The sequence below is a fragment of the Mustela erminea genome, chromosome 1 (assembly GCF_009829155.1).
Source record: "Mustela erminea isolate mMusErm1 chromosome 1, mMusErm1.Pri, whole genome shotgun sequence".
Taxonomy (NCBI): domain Eukaryota; kingdom Metazoa; phylum Chordata; class Mammalia; order Carnivora; family Mustelidae; genus Mustela; species Mustela erminea.
The window spans coordinates 128,534,556-128,550,363 of record NC_045614.1 but is presented as its reverse complement, the minus strand read 5'-3'; the positions used below and the strand labels follow the sequence as shown (position 1 = coordinate 128,550,363).

Below are 15,808 nucleotides of genomic sequence, written 5' to 3'. Positions count from 1 at the left end.
TTATTATTGCATGGAAGGTCAAGTAATTATGCAGTCAGACAATGCCAGGTGTGCCAGATATTCCACCCTTTCCTCAAAGACAGTCTCTGGTGGCCTGGACCATCTCAGGACATTGTTGGAAAAACACTGAAGTAGACAGATTCTAAATTCTTTTCAGTGCTAAAATGCTATAGGGATCTGAGAAGATCACAAACTTGGAATGGTAGGTAACATAGATTATGCTTAAAGAATATCATACTGTAGTTCATTAATAAACCACTTTAATCAACAAGTTGCTCATCTAATGCAAATAGGTTGTAGGGACAAATTCATATTTTTATGGAGGGACTTCAGTACATTGGAAATATTTAATTCAATGATTTCATTCCTGTCTGATATGAGTAAATCATAAAATCTGTTTAGCTTCACAATTTAATTAGTAGGTTCCAGACTTCATCACTCACTAGCTGGGTGGCCTTGATCCAAGTAGTCACCCGTCTCTTTGCCATAGTGTCCTCAGCTACAAAGTGGGAAAGAAAATCATAACAACTCATAGGCTATTAATAAATGATGCCTGTACCCTGCGGCTCATACATAGCAAGGGTTCACCAAATGTTCGCTAATAGAAGTATCAGTACTGGGAACTACCATATTTAGAACACCAGCAACTCTGTCTTCCAAGAATTCCGTTAATGAAAATTATGCTGCTAATTTTTTCAGTTGCATATATATAAGGATATGAGGATGTATATCCAAAGAGATAACATCCATCTTTAAAACTTTATAATTAGTGAGTCAGAAGAAATACTTAAGTCAAGAGTTTGATTATTTGAACAGAGAAATTCTGAAGTAAATAAAACCGAATGTATTTTTGTTGTTGTTTCAATAGATTTTAGTCAAGTGAAAGAAATGAAGCTCTCAAAAGAAAGCCCAGTTTGGCAGTAAGCAAACTGGGGACAGCTGAGGAGAAGGAGAGTCAGCAACTAACTTCCTCATTATGTGGAAGAAACACTAAGAGCCCATCCAGAATTGGGGGTGGGGGGCAGATATGGGGGGTGGAGGAAAGAACAGAGAAGAGGCAAATAACAGATTGTCACTATTCACCACTTCTGTCCCAAATACCTTTGAAATACAGAGTTGTAGGAATGAGGAGAGAAAGAAAAGTCACACTCTCCTCTTGAGCTTCAGTTAGAGGAAAATGTGCAGACTGTTCTAATCCCAAGGCTGGGCTTGTGGGATGGTGAATTTTACCCAGTTCTAAGGCTCTCATGAAACAGGGTTGAAGTTCTAGCCAGTTGCTGCTGCTAGAAAATAAACATGAGGCAATAGAAACCCAAACCCTGGAGACTCTCCGATAGTAAACCTGAACATAGCTTCAGTGTTAAGTTGGAAGAGTTTAGAGAACTCAAAATTAAGCAAATATTGGGGAAGAATAAACTGGGTTAGGTACCTCTTGTTCCTAGATTTTATGTTTACCCAACCCTCAAGTGAGATTTTCTTTCACATTAATAACAAGAATAATGAACATAATCTGTTTTGTGCATCTTCTATAGTCTAGAGGCATAGGGTTAACCATTTTATTACATTTTATCTTATTTGATACTCTCAACCTGATTGGATAGGTAAAATTATTAGGTCCATTTTCCTGGCCAAGAAACCAGAGTTTAGAGAATTTAATCAACTTGCCCAAATTCACACAGCTGGTGACTGGCACAAATGGGATTTGTACATATTTGATGCCAAGTAAAGAGTACCTGCTTATATTTTACAATAACTTTTCATTTCATTTTGTTTTATTATCCTTGAAATGTATGTTCATTGTGAGAGACAAAGCTGAAAATATAGATAAGCAAAATAAAAATATCTTTCAAGTATTTAATTTGCTTAAGAAACGTTTATTTCAAAATCCTCCTCAACAGTTTTGCACACTTCTCTTCCTATGGAGGTCTAACCTCTCTTGTCCATCCATGGTTGCTAGAACAGCTCTTTGCACATAACAAGGCCTCAAATGTGTGTGGACCAAATACAACCAAGAGAAAGCTGTTTTTAGGGCTACCATGTAGCTTGATAACATCTCACCATGATGCTTCCTGACTGCAGTTCCCAGACGTAGTCCCAGATTTGGTGGCAATCTTGCCCAGCCAGCCCAGCTTTCTAATACTGAACAATGTGATGTTGTAATAGCATCCCAGGTGCTGGTGGAAAACTTGGTTAAGAGTGAATATCATGGAATTGCCCAATCCATTTTTTTTTTTCTACTCTGAAAACATCTTTGAGCAGAAACTTACTCATAAATTAGAAATTTTTTTTTTCTCTTCAATTTCTTTCCTTTTTTTTTTTTTTTTTTTTGAATAGTATACTTGGTTTTAGGGAAATAGGCTCAGTGAGAGAACAAAGAGAATATGTTTGGTAAAGAGTAAAATGCAGGGGCACCTGGGTGGCTCAGCGGATTAAGCAGCTGCCTTCGGCTCAGGTCATGATCTCAGTGTTCTGGGATCGAGCCCCGCATCGGGCTCTTGGCTCAGCGGGAGCCTGCTTCTCTCTCTCTCTCTGCCTGACTCTCCGCCTACTTGTGATTTCTCTCTCTGTCAAATAAATAAATAAAATCTTAAAAAAAAAAAAGAGTAAAATGCATCAAACTTAGAAAGTTTAGGTTAGAGAATTTGACTCTTTAGATGTATCCTTATTTAAAAAAATAATTATGAAGGGGAAAAGGAAAAGATGAAAGTATCCAAATAAGATTCTTGATCAGCTGCTGCTTTTGATCAGTATTTTTTTAAGGTTTTATGTACTTAAGAAAGAGAGAGAGAGCATGAGCAAGAGGAGGGGCAGAGGGTAAAGCAGACTCCCTGCTGAGTGCAGTGACCAACACAGGGCTGGATCCTGGGACCCTGAGATCATGACAAGAGCTGTCCTCAGACGTGTAACTGACTGAGCCACCCAGGTGTCCCTCAATATATTTTTATCATACAGCGGTGCCTGGGTGGCTCAGTGGGTTAAGCCACTGCCTTCGGCTCAGGTCATGATCTCAGGGTCCTGGGATCGAGCCCCGCATCCGACTCTCTGCTCAGTAGGGAGCCTGCTTCCCTTCCTCTCTCTGCCTGCCTCTCTGCCTACTTGTGGTCCCTGTCTGTCAAATAAGTAAATAAAATCTTTAAAATATATATATATATATATATATATATATAAATATATATTTTTTTATCATACATTTGAGTCACACTATTTATTTATCCAGAACAAGAAAGTCTTAACCATAAAAATTATGCAACTTTCCTTCCAGTATTTAATCTTGTTTTTTTCTTCACATGTATGGCATAGAGTTATTCTTTTGAAGGCCGTGACAAGATCTTCATCCTGGGAAGCTGCTCCTCTCACATTCCAAATACAGTCCTGTTGAGGGCTGCCAGACACACTATACTACCCCTAGGATGGGGCATGGTGCCAGACTGGGGTCAGTCACATCCTCTGCCTTTGTAGTCATGGAAATTACTCTAGGGATACATGTAGGCCTCAGGCCAGTTGGACTACTTTCAAGGACTATTTCTAACTGAAGGCAGGAAATAGCTCTGTTCTTTGCTAGTTACAAGGATATGTGAGTATAAGCCCCAGGCCAACTGCTACTAATTCCTACCTCATGGACATCACAGGCTTAAGACGATGAAGGCAACAATCAGAAGCAGAAGTATGTACATGTACATTTGTGTGTGCATGTGTGTGTGCATTTCTGTGTGTATGTGTTTGAGAAAGTTAGAGAGAAATCCACAGTCTCTGATGCCACATATACTTTCTAAGGTTTGATATTAGGAGCAAATAAATTGCCCATATGCAGAGCTAGTTCAAACCGAATCATTGTTGCTTAACTAAAAGAGTCCTGACTAATAGCCAAAAGTCAGGTGCTAAGTAAACAAAATCTACAAGACATCTATTGTCCTCCTTCTAGTCCCCTTGATATCTGTCCTGAAAGATGACTTATATAGGAAATGTTGAAGTCTCTTGGACAAGTGCATAAAAACTATATTATAATTATATTATTCAACAATGTATTGCATGCCTTTTGGGGCCAGGCATTGTGCTAAGGACAGGGTGACGGGGGCAAGAAAGAGCCTTATCTTCATGGCAAAGGCACACAGAAAAGTCAATTACTTCAGAAGGGCTTCGATATACACCTGTAGAACATACAGTGGGAACTCAAAGCAGCAAGCAAAGTGCTCCAAAGGGAGGGTCAATCGAACTTTCAGTGTATCTTGAAGAATGGCCAGATTTTGCCCAGCAGAGAACAGAAAAAGTGCACTGTGGACAAAGGCAATAGAATGTTGTAGGGGCATGGACATGAACCAATACATGGCTGGTTTGGGGAATCATAAAACTGTTGGTGTGATCACAATATAGTGTTGTAGAGCTAGGTAGTAGTGAGGGACTAGGCTTTACAGTTAGGCAGAATTGGAGTGCAAAAACCATCTTAAATGACATGGTAAGGAGTTAGGTCTTCATCCTATAGGCTGTGGGAAGCCATCTGAAGTGTTCAACCAGATGAGTGACATGATCAGATTTTTATACACAGGTATGCAATGAGCACCCACGTATCCAATCACCCAGCCAATAATTATCATTTCGTTGTGTGATAAGGTTGGGAAATTTTCATACAGTTAGGAATACTTTGCATTTCTTTTCTTTCTTTCTTTCTTTTTAAGATTTTATTTATTTGAGAGAGAGAGAAAGAGCACAAGAGGGAGGTGAGTCAGAGGCGGCAGCAGGTTCTGATGTGGGACTCAATCCCACCTGAGCCGAAGGCAGACGCACTGACTGAGCCACCCCAGCAAGCCTGTATTTCTTTTTCTGTGGATTCTCTGCTGATCAGTTTCATGACCATTTTTATATTAATTTTTAGAAGCACTTTATGCCTTAGGAAGACATTTGTATTATGTATTGGTACAACTTTTATGGTATACTTTGCAACAATTTTTTCTTAGGCCATCATTTGAATTTTTAAAATTTTCCTTGTAGTATATTTTTATTGTGAAAATTTTTTCAATTTTTATATAATGTAATTTATCATTCTTTTCTCTCATTGCTTATAGATTTTGAGTCATATTTAGGAATTCACAAGTGCTTTTTCAAATACATGCATCTTTCTTTTTCCTACCCTTGATTTAAATATCTGATCTGTTGGGAATTTATCCTGGCTTATGGTGTAAGAAATGGATCCAATTTAATTTTTCTCCAGATGGCTATCCAGTAATCACAACAACAACATATTTAAAAGTTTGTCTTTAACCCAATGATTTGAAATGCTACCTATATTGTATACTAAATGTCCCTATGCAATTGCCTCTATTTCTGGATTTTCCATTTTTTCCATTAGTCCATCTGCCCCTTCATGTACTAATATCAAACTGTTTGAATTATGGAGGTAGTATAGTACTTAAAAAAATCTGATACAGCTTTTTTCCTGGCCCTTAAGTTAAGAAGAGCTGACAACTTTATTATGTTGGGCTCTCTCTCTCACAGTACTGATATGTCTTTCTATTCATTAGGATCTAGTTCTTTCAAAAGCAATTTACAATTTTTCTTCTATAAGTACTGAACATTTCTTGTTAAGTTTATGTCAAAGTATTTTCTTATCTTTTCTCTATTTTCTGTACTAAATGTGATCTTGTCTTCAATTATACATTCTGTTTCTGTTTATTCATATATGTATATGTGTGTATGTGTATATACACACAAGAATGAATATATCTATATACATACATATGAATACTATTGATACTTATGTCCTCATTTTATAATTTTATACTTTATTATCTTATTGATTGCTGTATTCTTCCATGGATTCTTTTGAATTTTCAGATTATGATGACATCATCTCTTAATAAATAGTTTTACCTCTTCATTTCCTATTCATATTCCAGTAATTGCTTTTTCATGTTTAATTGCATTTGTTAGTATCTGCAACATAATACTCAATGGTATGGATACACTAGGTACCTTTGTTTTTGACTTTAGAGGAAAAAGACTACATTAAATATTAGACCTTAAACACTGAATTACAGTTTCCCCAAGTTTTGGATGAGATAAATGCACTGTAACATGCTATGGAAGTTTACTGAGTATTTTTAATATGAATGGGTGTTAGATTTTCTCTCATGTATTTATTGCATATATGGAGACAATCACATGATTTTTCTTCTCAGTTCATTAATATAATGAACTGCAATAATGGATTTACTAATACTGGACCACCCTTAAAATCTTTAAATAAAACCAATGGGGTCATATCCATTTTTTAAAAACTGTGCTGTTGGATTATCTTGGCTAATATTTTAAGACTTTGATTTGTGCTTTAAAGAGAAACCGCTGGCAAATTTTGACAGCTATTGCAAAATGTGAGGAGATTGGAGGATACTAGTAAAAATCTAGGTGAGGAATTACTGATGATACAAACTAAGAAAGGAGCTACTTGTAATTTCTGTCTCATGTCAGCCTTCCCTACTCTGTACCATCTGTCTTTTTCATGGGCATGTCCTTAAATACCATTACAGTTGACAATGTATTTCTTCAATGAATGAAAGTATTAAAAAATATATATAAATGAGTAGAAATTAACCAGAGGGGGCACCTGGGTGACTCAGGTGGCTGGGCATCTGTCTTTGGCTCAGGTCATAATCCCAGGGTCCTAGGATCAAGCCCCATGTCAGGCTCCCAGCTCAGCGGGAAGCCAGCTTCTTCCTCTTCCCTCTGTTCATGCTCTCTCTCTCACTATCTCTCTCAAATAAATAAATAAATAAATAAGAAATTAACCAGAGGGAATAAACCCAGGTGATATTTACTAGTAGAGTCAACAGTATATAGGGACTAAATAAACGTGAGAGATTAGAGAGACAAAATTGGGTGATATTGTTGCCGTTAAGTTAGATAAGGAATTTAATAAAGAGAACTGATTTAGGGGATGGGTAAAATATTGATTTGTAAGATTTGGATAAATCATCTTAAGGTTTCTGTAAGATATCTGAGTGGAGATATCCAGTGGCTCTAATTTCTAAGAAAAAGCCCAGATAAAATGTTTATTAGGTCCTTGTTTTTGCCAGATACTGTGCTAAATGCATTACACAAACTTCTTCATTCTTTTTTTTTTTTTTTAAGATTTTATTTATTTCAGAGAGAGAGAGAAAGCACAAGCAGGGGAAGGGACAGAGGGAGAAGCAGATTCCACTCCCCACTGAACTTGGAGCCTGATGTGGGGCTTCATGCAGGGCTCCATGTGGGGCCCATCCCAGGACCCCTGAGATCATGACCTGCACCAAAGTCAGACACCTAACTGACTGAGTCACCCAGGCACCCCAGAAATTGCTTCATTTTAATCTAACAACAAGATACTACGATTATTATCATCCTCAAATTCCAGGATAGAAAACAAAAACAGTGAGCTTAGGGAATTTATCAAGATCACCTAAACTTTAACTGGTCAAACCACATTTCAACTCGGGCAGCCTAATGCTAGAGCCTTAATGTAACCCCTACATGATGCTGACTTCTAGGATTTCATTGTGGTTGAAATAGGGGGAATGGATTAAAAGTTCAAGAGTGTATAGAACAATAGTGATAAGAAAAAGCTGAGAGCAAAAGAATTAGAGAAGTAGGCAGAAGAGCAACCCAGGGAAGAGACAAAGAGGGAGCAGCAGAGAGAGGAGGAAAGCAGGTCATGGAACCAGGAGGGAGAGAGTCCCAGAAGTCTTAGACACTTCCAGGAGGGAATTCGATTCATTTTCTGACCTTGATTCTTTATTTAGAATTCCAAAATTTCCCATCATGTTAATTAATTCCTGTTCTTTTAATGTTTACCCCCCAAAACAACAAAAAAAGGTATCTGGGGTGAAAAATTGCAGGATATCCACCACCATCTTAATGAAATGAAATATTCACAGTGTTATCAAATGGAAAAGAAATCTCTTTATCGTAAGGAAAGATCAGTATGTTAACTTAGGAAAATCATAAATTTATAAAAATTAAATGTATTTCAAGTCATCAGTCAAAATACAAGTAACATGTAACTCTACAAAAGGAATTTGTTTAATTAGAATTATAATTGCTAGGAGATTCTGAAATTCAATTTTTATATTTGGGGGATAACATCAAACTCTTTGGTGTGGCATTATTCTACCAGCTCAAGTGTCTTCCTTCTCACTATGTTGATTAGAACTGCCAAATATAGAATAAATAACTAACACAGTGATCAAATGAACAAACACTATATCAAAGTTTTTTTAATGTTATACAATTAATTTAACATAGCAGTAAATATGTTAGCTTTGTTTTGTGATCTTTACGTCATGTCCTTCTTTGTAAGACACAAGGTACAAGATCAATGAGGTCAATCCATTTGGCCTTGCTTGAAAACATTCCAGTACATTGCCATTCATCTTCATAGTCATCTAAATGCAATTTGTTTCCCAGTTTTGTGATTCTACTTTATATTTTATGGAGTTGATAAGATTCCAAAATTGCTTTCAGAATCATCCATCTTGTACACATTTCCCCTGTTATCCAAAAGTAGAGCATTCCTAAGAAAACTTTCATAAGCTGAAATGGCATAAAATGAAGAGTATGATAACATGCTTTTTTTCCCCTTAAAGGTGAAAATCTTTGGGTTTCTTTTATAGTTAGCAAAAACGGGTACTAATGGAAGTGTTTTTATGGAAACAAAGCAGCATAACGTGAACTTAAGAAAGTAGGGATACCGGCTTGGGAAAAGCTTTACTCCCTACATCTCTATGCAAGGAGAATGGTCATACAAGTCATATCCCCATAATGAATTCTCTAAGAACAGGGTGGATGGAGAGGATGGATCATTAGAATTTTATTTTTCTGCAAACCATAATTCTGATCTTAAAACGACTTTCCTTTCATGAAAGGATTTGTTGCCGATGGTAACATATGCCATCTAGTGGCTGACTTAAGCTATTATATAATGAACTAGAAAATTTATTTTTATGGAAATAATATTGAGGCGGCAAAGTTCTGGTCATTGTATTCAGTCTACTTTTTCTTATGATTCTAACAAAGTAGGAGAGATAGATATTTATTTAAAAAACTATTTCTTTAGTGCCAAATTTAATCTAATAATAGTTCACTCCCTTTGTAGGCATCTTCAAAATAAAGGGGAAAAATAAAAACAGGGAAAAAAAGATATGAAAATCTTCAACAGAAGACATGAAAAGTGTGTAATTTAATTATATTTCTAAAATTATTTCAGTTCTGGGCAATTTCATTTTATCATTGAGCAAATGCTAATTTATTTTTGAAATACAATTAGAGTAAATAAAACTAATATATTTAAATGGGAACAACACAGATAAGAATGAATGTATATAAATCACTCTGCTTATTTTTCCTATTGTTAAGCCATTATATACATGTACTTCACGATCTGAACTGACAGAATTCACTTGAATTAGATAGTCTCAATGCCAAAGGCAATGAACAATTTTCTGTCCTTACCTTATTCAGTTCTCAGCAACATCAAACACAATTGACAGATTACTCCCTCCCTCTGGAAGCACTTTCTTAACTTGGCTTCCAGGACATCATATTCTTCTGACAGTCATCTACATAATTTGTGGGTCCAAAGCAAGAGGAAATTGAGGGTTCCCTTGTTAAAAAAAAAAAAAGTCTGTAAGGTACTAAATTATAAAGCTTTATCCTTTCCTTCACTCTCTGAACTTGTCATAGAGTTTTTTATTTGCTTTCAATATTGTGTATGAGTATAGAAAAAATTTTAAATTAGAATTATCAGCATGAGTTTTTCCATTTATCTTAATATTCTGCAATGACAAATTTAAATGACAATATGAGCATTTAAGTTGTATTAATTGCACAGGAGTTTATATATGTGTATATATTTCATTCTTCCCAGAAGAGTGGAAATGTTGCACAAAACTAATGCAACTGTTTTTATTTTGTTTCTTGATGCTCACATAGTCTATCAATATTCTCTGCTTCTGGTTTAGAGATGGGTAAGGGAGGAATGAAAGGAAAAGCACCCATGGGTTGCTCTACCTTTCCCCTTCCTTCTGTGTCATTGTTTTCCAGTGTAAGTGGTTGGCTAATATAGGGAAGTAAAAAAGGATATGATAGCATTCTTTGGTTATTCATGATTCTTAGATCACTTTTGCCTTTTTTCTGCTCTAAAAGTATATTCTGGTTTGAAAGAAACCATGGCATCTTGAGTCTGTTGGCATCAACACCACCACTAGCACCACTAACTAGTTGTTGATCTAATATGCTTCCTTGTGCTGGAGTCTGACTGAACAGCCAAGTGCTGTGGATCCATTGGACTTCTGTGCTCATGTGGCATCATTAATGTGAAGGGAACATTAAGAAGTAATGAACATATGGGGCATCTGGGTGGCTCAGTGGGTTAAAGCCTCTGCCTTCAGCTCAGGTCATGATCTCAGGGTCCTGGGATCGAGCCCCACATTGGGCTCTCTGCTCAGCAGGGAGCCTGCTTCCCCCCTGCCCCTTTCTCTCTGCCTGTCTATCTACCTCCTTGTGATCTCTCTCTGTCAAATAAATAAATAAAATCTTAAAAAAAAAAAGAAATGATGAGCATAAATATTGCACTATCTTCTCTCCGTAGCTTGCATGCTCCATTATTTTTTATCAGACTTCACTTTACACTAGTTCATAGATAAAATTATGAAGAACTGGTGGCAGTTGAGCCGCCAAGTATGGGCCCTTCTGGATGCAACACCCTGTGTTGGCTACACAGCTGACATGCCTGTGAAGCCTGGTCTGCTTTCTGGGCTTCCTGCTACATCACTCCTGTGTGTTCTCAATCTTCCTTATTGGTTCTAGATGGTGTATGACTTGGGTCACCCCTAAGCCTTCTTCTCTTATTTCTTTCTTCTTTAGATGATGTCATCTAGTCCCTCAATTTAAAATATCATCTACATGCAGATACTCCCAAATTTGTACTTCCAGTCCTGACTTGTCCTCTGAGTTCCAGTCACACATATGACACTGATTGTCTGGGCTTTCTACTTTGGGGTATAAGGTATCTTACATCTAATCTCACTTTTCTTCACAAACTTCTGTCTCCTCTAGCTGTCTTCCTTCACTATTCATTTCATTATGTAAACAGAGGAGTCTGCTTTGATGATTCTTCTTCAATTCCCCTAAAACTAAAGCAAACACCAAGCCTATCAGCTTTGCCTTTACAACACACCTCCAACTCAACCACTTCTCTTTACCTACATGGGAACAAATTGAAGATGCTACTACTTATTTTCTGTAATGGCCTCAGAACCTAACTCCTTTCTTCTGTTTCTCTATGGTTCTTTCTCCACACAGCAGTTGGAATGAGAATCATTTCACAGATTTTCACTGTCTAAATCTCCATAATGGCTTCCCAGCACATTTTGAATAAAATCCAAACTTTAAATCATCTGAGATGCCTATCCTCCTGACCTATTTTGTCCTACCATACTCAACCTGGTACTCTGCATTCCAACCAGTTTTACTTTTTCTTTGCTGAAAACTTCCCAAGCTCAGTCTTATCTTAGTCTCTATAGTTGGTATTCCCCCTGCCTGGAATACTTTTCCCCCTACTGACGCTTTAAATTGCTCACTTTTTCAGATTTTTCCATTCTCTATTCAAATATTGTCTTCTCAGAGAGGGCTTCCCTGGGACTCTACCTAAAATAGCATCTTTTTTTTTTTTAATTTTATTTATTTATTTGACAGAGAGAAATCACAAGTAGATGGAGAGGCAGGCAGAGAGAGAGAGAGGGAAGCAGGCTCTCCGCTGAGCAGAGAGCCCGATGTGGGACTCGATCCCAGGACTCTGAGATCATGACCTGAGCCGAAGGCAGCGGCTTAACCCACTGAGCCACCCAGGCGCCCTAAAATAGCATCTTTTATGTGTTTCCCAAGCTTGTATACTCTGTACCACTACTCTGCTTTATGTTTCTCAGAGCACTTGTCTGTAATTGTACTCCTTAACCATTTGTTTACTTGTTATCTGACTCACGGCCAGAATATAAACTCTATAAGCACAGGAGCTTTGTTCATTAACTACTGTATCTCCAAGACCTAAAACAGTGCCTGGCACATAGAAGATGCTGAATATCTCTGGAATGAATAAAGGGATGCTTTACTTCATGTCCCTGAAAACTACCATATTTTGTACAATAAGTATTATGGAAGGAAGAGAGAAAAAAAGGAGTGTAGAAGGAAGAAATAACCATTTCTCAGTTTATTAGTCTATTAGTTCTATATGAAGAATAATTTATTTAGTTCTATGTGATAAGAACTAAAATATTATTTTAAAGTTAGATAAATTCTGGGGTGTCTGGATGGCTCAGTTCATTAAGCACCCAACTCTTGATTTCAGCTTGGGTCATGATCTCCAGGTTGTGCGATGGAGCCTTGCAGGGAGATCTTGGTGTGGAGTCTGCTCAAGATTCTCACTCTCCCTCTGCCCCTCCCTGCACTCTCTCTTTCTCTCTCTCGAAATAAATAAATAAAATCCTTTAAAAAATAAAGTTAGATAAATTCTGCAAAGATACTCATATTTTGATTTTAAAATACATTATCTTGGAAACTTCCCAAGACAGCAGAGAATTAGGAGACCTTAGTTTTGTCTAGTCCCAGGAATTCAACTAGGCAGATAACAAGTCATTCTGAACACCTATGAACTCAGCCAGAGATGTAGTAAAAGAATGGCTACAATTCTACAAGTAGGAAAGTGACCACTTTCTGTAATGTAGGAGGAGCAGAGAAGTGAATCTAAGGCAATATGTGGGAAGATAAACCATGGTGGGGAAGGAGCTTCTATAAGCTGGCTCCCAGAAAGTGATATAGCAGTGGAGCACAAAATCAGAACTTTTAGAAGTCTGCTCTGTGAGGGATGCCCCTTTCTGAAAAGCACTCAGGTGGGAAAGTGGGGAGGAATCATAGTGGGACAGTGTGATCTCAGGATCCCTGGGGTCATAGGAAGATTAGGACTGCCGGAGTGCTACAGAGTTCCAAGCATCTGAGTATGGAAGCTGGCTGTAATCAGCAAGCACAGGAGTAGGCTCTCAGCTCAGGGTTGTCATAAAACACAAACTGCTGCATGGTTGGGCCACTGCTCTCCAAGAAGGGGCCCAGCATGTGGCAGAAATGGGCAAGAACCCCCTTCCTCCCCATGGGAAGGAGCAGTCTGCTGGGTAGGTAGACTTGAAGGGGATTATGTGCCCGAGATAGAAATGTTTGGTCACAGGCTGGGTGAGCACAGAGTACAGATGGAGACCAGGGAGACAGGAGTGAGTGACTGCTGCTCCCTGAGAGCACACTGAGAAGTGGGAAGCAGGAGCTTCCAGCTCTGGGACTGGAGATCAGGAAGCCGCCATTTTCATTCTCATCCTCCAGAGCTGTGTAGAAAGCCTTCAGGGAACAAAAGCCACACAGAGCAATCCAGAGTCACTTATGTTTAGCCTGGTCCCCTGGCAAGGGTGGTGCAGTTCCTCTGGGAGCAAAGACACCTGAGAATCAGCACAAAAGGTCCCTCTCCCAGAAGATCAGCAATAACATTCAGCTAAGACCAAATTTGCTGATCACATAGAAATGTAAAACTCCAGTTCTAGGGGAAAATGGTATATAGAAGTCATGGTTTTCTCTTTAGTCTTTAGTCTTTCAATTTTTTTCTTTTTCCTTTCAACCAATTTCTTAACAACTTTTTTTTAAAAAGTCTTTTTAATTTTCATTTTTACAGTTATATTCTATCCTTTCATTGAATTTAATCTTATTTTTGTACAGATATTTTTTCTTCTTTCTTCACAATTTGGGGATGCAGTTTCTTCTAAAAAACAGACCAAACTACAACCAGAAGCTAGTGTATTGCTCTGTTCTTTTCACCTATTCTAAAATGTTCTTTTTTAAAATAATCTTTGTAAATTTTCATATTTGTAGTTACCTTCTATCCTTTCATTGTATTTAATTTTGTTTATATATATTATATACATTATACATTTTATATATATATATATATATTTTTTTTTAATTTACAATTTTGGGATGTAGTTTCTTCTAACAAACAAACCAAAATACATCCAAGATATAGGGTATTACTCTATTCTGTTCACTTATCTTGTCTGTTTATATTCTTTTTTTCTGTTTGTTTGCTTTTTGTCTTTTAATTTTAATTTTTACAATTACATTCTATCCTTTCATTGTATTTAATTTTATTTTTGTACATGAAAAAGTTTTTCTTCCTTTACAATTTTGGGACCTAGTTTTCTGACATAGAGACCAAAATACACACAGGATCCAGTGTATAGCTCTGTTCTGTTACCCTGTCAGATTATAGTCTCTCTTTTTTAATTTTTAACTTTAATTAATTAATTTTTTTGGTTTTGGGTCTCTTCTGATCTAATTAGTGTCTATTTCTCTGGAATCGTTGTTGCCATTTTAGTATTTTGTTTTCTGTACAGAATGATAAGATGGAAAAATTCACTTCAAAAAAGAGAATAAGAGTCAGTACTGACAGCCAGCGACCTAATCAGTATGGATATAAGAAAGATGTTGAACTAGAGTTCAGAATGACAATTATAAAGATACCAGCCAGACCTAAAAAAAGCATAAAAGACACTAGAGAATACTTTCCTGGAGAAATAAAAGAACTAAAATACAATCAAGTTGAAATAAAAAAGGCTATTAATGAGATACAGTAAAAATGGAGGCTGTGACTACTAGGATAATGAGGCAGAACAGAGAATTAGTGATATAGAAGAGAAAATGCTGATGAATAAAAAAGCTGAGAAAAAGAGAGATAAACAACTACTGGATCATGAGGGGAGAATTTGAGAGATAAGTGATACCATAAAGTGAAATAATATTAGAATAATTGAGATCCCAGAAGAAGAAGAAGAAAAAAGAGAAGGGCTGAGGTATATTGGACAAATTATAACTGAGAACTTCCCTAATGAGGGAATGAAACAGACAGTTAAGCCCAGAAGTCACAGAGAACGCCCCCTCAAAATCAATAAAAATAAGTAAATACCTTGACATATAATAGTGAAGCTTGCAAATCTCAGAGACAAAGAGACAATCCTGAAAGCAGCTCAGGACAAAAGGCCCACAAACCATAAAGGTAGAAACATCAGACTGACAGTAGTCCTATCCACAGAGACCTGGCTGGCCAGAAAGGACTGGCGTGATATATTCAATGTGCTAAATGAGAAAAATATGCAGCCAAGAATACTTTATCCAGCCAGATTGTCATTCAAAATAGAAGGAGGGATAAAAAAAATTCTAAGACAAAGTCTAAAGCAGTCGCCAAACTGTGGAAAGAGCCAAGATGCTCTTCAACAGATGAATGGGTAAAGAAGATATGGTCCATACATACAATGGAGTATTATGCCTCCAAAAGAAAGGATGAATACCCAACTTTTGTATCAACATGGATGGGACTGGAGGAGACTATGCTGAGTGAAGTAAGTCAAGCAGAGAGAGTCAATTATCATATGGTTTCACTTACTTGTGGAGCATAAGGAATAACACAGAGGACATTGGAAGATGGAGAGGAGAAGTGAGTTGGGAGAAATTGGAGGGGGAGACGAACCATGAGAGACTGTGGACTCTGAGAAAAAATGTGAGGGTTTTGGAGGGAAGGGGGGTGGGTGTTAAGTGAGCCCGGTGGTGGGTATTAAGGATGGCACATATTACATGGAACACTGGGTGTGGTGCATAAACAATGAATCTTGGAACACTGAAAAAAATAAAATAAAATAAAATAAAAAACAACAACAACAACAACAACAAACACCCAAATCCACAAAACTTCTAAGAC

General features: G+C 37.2%; 1 long non-coding RNA gene across 3 annotated transcripts in view; it reads right to left on the bottom strand.

Annotated features, from left to right (window-relative positions):
- LOC116590262 overlaps positions 1–15,808 on the bottom strand; it is a 122,715-nt gene that overhangs the window by 45,079 nt on the left and 61,828 nt on the right. The window contains exons 2-3 of one of the 3 annotated variants that reach the window (XR_004285518.1): positions 9,478–9,628; positions 1,150–1,280 (exon numbers count right to left, since the gene is read on the bottom strand). The exons of 1 other annotated variant lie outside the window; for it this stretch is intronic. This is a non-coding gene — a long non-coding RNA (uncharacterized LOC116590262). The remainder of the gene's footprint in view (positions 1–1,149; positions 1,281–9,477; positions 9,629–15,808) is intronic. One more of the 3 variants, XR_004285517.1, reaches the window with a different exon arrangement.